Source organism: Hordeum vulgare, chromosome 4H (genome assembly GCF_904849725.1).
Source record: "Hordeum vulgare subsp. vulgare chromosome 4H, MorexV3_pseudomolecules_assembly, whole genome shotgun sequence".
Lineage (NCBI taxonomy): Eukaryota > Viridiplantae > Streptophyta > Magnoliopsida > Poales > Poaceae > Hordeum > Hordeum vulgare.
The window spans coordinates 132,279,152-132,284,384 of record NC_058521.1 but is presented as its reverse complement, the minus strand read 5'-3'; positions in this window follow the sequence as shown (position 1 = coordinate 132,284,384).

Below are 5,233 nucleotides of genomic sequence, written 5' to 3'. Positions count from 1 at the left end.
AGAAACTTCTCATTTGTAAGACGCCATCAAGGGGTCCTTTGAATACCAGGTTCTAGACACGTGTTGAGCCACCAGGTCTGAGTCACCCAAGCACCTGACCCGGCTAATGTTCATATCCTTAGCTATCCTAAGCCCATGTAGGAGAGCCTCATACTCAGCCAAATTGTTGGTACACGGGAACATTAGTCATAGAACATAACAGAACTTGTCACCCTTTGGAGAAGATAACTATACTCCAGCCCCCGGGCCTTCCAATTGCCTGGACCCATCAAAATATATAGTCCAGTATGTGTTCACTCGCCTATCCTCTGGGAGCTAAAGCTCAGTCCAATCGTTGATGAAATTCACTAGCGTTTGAGACTTGATGGCTGTACAAGGCATGTACTTCACATGATGGGGGCAAGTTCAATTGCCCTCTTAGCAATACGACCCGTGGCCTCTCTGTTCTGTATGATGTCCCCAATCGGAGTTGTACTAACCATAGTGATTCGATGCTCCTGGAAGTTGTGATTTTGCCAATGTGGGTATTGCTGCTTGGACAAGGTTAGCACTTTGCTAACAAAATACACTGTCCGCTGAATCAAATGTTCCTAACCTCTTCCTTGCACTTAACGACAACTACAACACTTATCGCCTTAGAATTAGCAGCAATGTGGAGGAGCATGGGCTCTTCGTTAGTTGGGGCAGCTAAAACGGGCGGCTCAGCCAATTGTATTTCGAGGGCTTCGAAAGCTTCATTGGCCTCATCTATCCAGATGAAATCATCCGTCTTCTTGAGTAGTTGACAAAGAGGGATTTCCTTCTTACCAAGGAAGCTTATGAACCGTCTTAGTGTTGTGATACGACCCGCCATGCATTGGACGTGATTGATATTGGTTGGCTTACCAAGTGAAGTAATTGCCTTGATCTTATCCGGTTAGCCTCAATACCCCGCTCGGACACCAGAAAGCCTAGTAGCTTGCCTGCAGGAACACCAAAAACACACTTGGCTGGGTTAAGCTTCATCTGGTACACTCAAAAATCGTCAAACGTCTGCTTGAGATCCCACAAGAGTGTCTCCTTCTGCTGAGATTTCACTATGTTGTCATCAACATTGGCATGAACATTGTGCCCAATCTGACTGTGCAAACAATTCTAGATACAGCGTTGATAAGTCACCCCAGCGGTCTTGAGTCCAAACAACATAGAGACATAGCAGAAAGCTTCGAAAAGGGTTATGAAAGTCGTCTTCTCCTGATCCTCCGTGGCCATCTTGATCTCCTGGTAACCTGAGTATGCATCCAGAAAATATAAGCGCTCACAACCCACCGTAGAGTCAATGATTTGATTGATATGGGGGAGAGCAAAAGGATCCTTCGGACAAGCTGATACGTCCGAAACGTATCTATAATTTTTCATGGTTTCATGCTACTTCTATGCTTTTGATAATTGTTTTTATATTAAGTTTATGATTTATTTGGACCAACCTATTAATAGTTGCAAAAGTGTACACTGTTCTTGTTTTACACTTTTATGTGTAGGAACTATCAAAAATAGAAGAGGAAACCTTGTTGGAGTCGAATTGGGACTTTCCTGAAATCTGTCTGAAAACTCTTTTTAAACATTGTCACGTTACGGGTCAAAAACGGCCTCAAATGAAAATATCATATCAGACAAAAGTGTGGGGCTTTCCTGGAGCGTCCAAACTCCAAATGGGCTTTCCTGTATGCTGATAACTCTAGACATCCAATTCGGCCCATTTGAAGTTTGGACGCTCCAGGAAAGCCTGTTTTACTGGAGGACAGATATCTAATTACGGGATTACGGAAATCGGTGACGTGACTGAGTCCAACTCTTACCATATTTGATGGATTCAGCCAAGCCACGACTTTAGGACCTCATTAGGGCTGAGAGGGGTCCCTAGGAAGGTTCTAGAGGTGCCCAAGAGCCCTTGGATCAAAGGGGAATCCATCGGAGGGCCAAGTATGATCGTCCCAGCTCATATAAGGAGAGGAAAGCCCTGATTTATGGGCAGCCACCAAAAGCCACGAATTTTTCCTCGCCCATGGACTCATCTCCATGGGGGAGGGCTCATCTGCAGCACTAAGAAGCCACAGAGGAAGGGGGCTAAGGGGCAGCGCTCCCCCATGATGGTCGGCCGGCGTAGGAGGAGCCCCCTGCACCGCCGATGGCCGCCGGCGCTGCCCTGCACCTCACGTGCTGCCCCTTCTCCATCCTCTCCGCCATGATACCGCCTTCACCAACACCTCCGTCATCATATCCTCCATAGATACATCGGTACACTCTCCCACAAACCTCCGTAATCCCCTATGTAAACATGGTGTTTGATGTTATAAATTATTTGCAGATGATCTAGTGCATCTATGTCATGTTTGTGTAGTTCCCTTTTGTCATATGATTGATTGTTGAATCTCCATGGATGGTTTGAGCTATATATTGAGTTTGTTACAGTCCTATGGTGTCCATCATATGTTTATGCGCGCATGGATCACATCATAGGGTTTGTAGTATGTGGAGAAAGCTAGAGGGTGGGTTGCTTGAGTGACAGAAACATGAGCCCCAATCTAGTGATCAAAGCATATGGGATAAAGAGGACCTTTTGATCTTAATGCTACGGTTGGGTATTTTTACCTTAATGTATCTTCTAGTATTTACGGATGTTTGCTAGAGTTCTAGTCATAAGTACTTGCAATCATTGGATAGTGAGAGCTTGTTAGCTTTGCCTCTCCCACATAAAAGAGGAATATCAACCTTGTATTTGACTATTTGATCATGGACAAAGCCATCACAATTACCACCACTTTTACACACTCATGGTACTGTTAGTTTATGGTTACTTAGTATATTTTATCGCTGCAGCACTAACATTTACTTTCTTTTATTTATTATCTTACAAAGCTTTCTCTCATACCCGTATTGTCACTATAGTTTTATTTCCTAGATATTGGAAAACGTTTAGTGTGCATAGAGTTGTGTCAGTGGTTGATCGAACTTGCGAGAATATTTATCCCATATTTAGCTCCTCGTTGGGTTCAACACTCTTAGTTATTGAAAATGCTACACACAATCCCCTATACTTGTGGGATATCACAAGCTTTGTTGAGATTGGTGTAATCGATACACATGCGAAAGGTGTCGTTCTTCCTCAGAACTATGATCGGGTTAGCCAACCATTCCGGATGGAAAACTTCGATGATGAACCCGGCAGATAGGAGCCGGGCGGCTTCTTCCCCAATAGCCTTGCGTCTATCCTTATTAAAATGATGAAGGTATTGCTGAATTGGTTTCATCTTTGGATCCACATTAAGGTGGTGCTCAGCGAATTCTCTCAGCACACTAGGCATGTCAGAAGGTTTTCATGCGAAGATGTCCCGATACTCATGGATTAATTCGATGAGCGCGCTTTCCTATTTGGGATCCAAGCCGGTCCCAATGGTAAAGTGCTTAGAAGAGTCGCCCGGGGTGAAGTCGACTTGCTTGGTATCGCTCGCCGGTTTGAATTTGAGGGGCATCTCAGCATCGATAGTAGGTTCCTTGAGAGGACTCATGTCGGCCGGGTCAACATTGGCCCTGTGGAATTGCAACTACTGTGCCGCGCACGCTGACTCAGCATATGTAGCGTCTCCTTCCTCGCACTCTTGAGCTATTTTTTGATTCCCATCGACCGTGATCGTACCCTTGAGACCCAACATTTTGAGCTTGAGATATACATAGCAAGGTCGAGCCATGAAGCGAGAGTAAGCCGCCCGTCCAAATAAGGCATGGTAGGGACTCTTCATTTTATCCACCTCAAACATCAAACCCTCACTCCTATAATTGGACTCAACACTGAAAGCGATATTTAATTTCATCCGCCCGATTGGGTATGCCGACTTGCGTGGGACTATGCCACGGAAGACCGTCGTTGGAGGCATCATGTCATCCTCGGAAAAATTAATTCACCGGAAGATGTCATAATATAAGATATTAATGCTGCTCCCATCATCCATGAGAAACTTCGAGAGGGTGTACCCCCAACCTGAGGCGCCACCACCAGTGCCAAGTCGCCGGGGTTATCAACCTGGGGCGGGTGATCATCCCTATTCCAAGTGATGGGTTGTTCAGATCTATTGAGATATATGGGTACTAGTGGCTCGACCATATTAATTGCCCTCTGCTTGACTTTCTTATCCCGCCTGCAGGTGCTGGTGGTGAATACGTGGTACTGATCACTATTCAATTGCTTGGGGTTGCTCTGGAATCCGCCCTGATTATTGTGTTGCTGGTTATTTTGGCCAGAGTGATGTCCATTGCCGTTGCTTGAGCCGCCCTACCCATGAGAGTCGGATGCTCAGAACCCGCTAGATGAGCCTCGTATGACCCGCCATGACAAAACTGACCCAGGTGTCCACCGCCGTTAACCCTTGGTGATCCCTAGAAGCATGGAGATGAAACTCGTGCATCACTTCACAATTCTGCCAAGAATGAGTAGATGGGGCATGTGGGGGGGCTATGCTTAGGACAGGGCCCCTTGAGCATGTCCTCGTAATTACGCGTTTTCTTCCCACTGAAACCTCGAACCGGACCGGTATTCCGACGCTGATTTCTGAACCAGTATTGGTGTTAGCCACAAAATCTGACCCGCCGTCTTGCTACCTTCTCTTTCCTTGACTTCCTAGGTTATCATTGCATCCACGGTTTTGAGAATGGCCCTTGGTACCATCTCCCTTCTTACTGTCGTTGGGTTTGTCCTCATCCGAGCCGTCATCTTTCGTGCCATCCGACTTGGCGTATCTGGTAAGGGTGTCCATCAACTCGACCATATCTTGCACCTTTCGCTTCAAACGGCCAAGTTTTAAAACCACAAGTTGAAAGTGGCAATTCTGCTCCAAGATTAGCTTGGATTGAGCCACCGTGATGCCATCTGACGAATAGATGATTTCCACAACCCGATGGGTCCAGTGGTGAGCCAACTAATCACTGCGTTGAATGCAATGCTGCATATCCACAACCATCATCGGATGTTTGCAGGTTCCTTGAAAAAAATTATAAATGACTCTTTCAACTCCGCCCAAGTGTTGATAGAATTGGGAGGTAGGTTTTTGAACCATGTTTGAGCTGGTCCTTCCAACATCATCATGAGATATTAGCATGTACTGCATCACTCGCATCAAGCATGTCCATAGCACGCTCATAACTCTCAATCCATGCGGCTGGCTCAAGATCAGCTATATAGTTGGGCACCTTGCGAGGA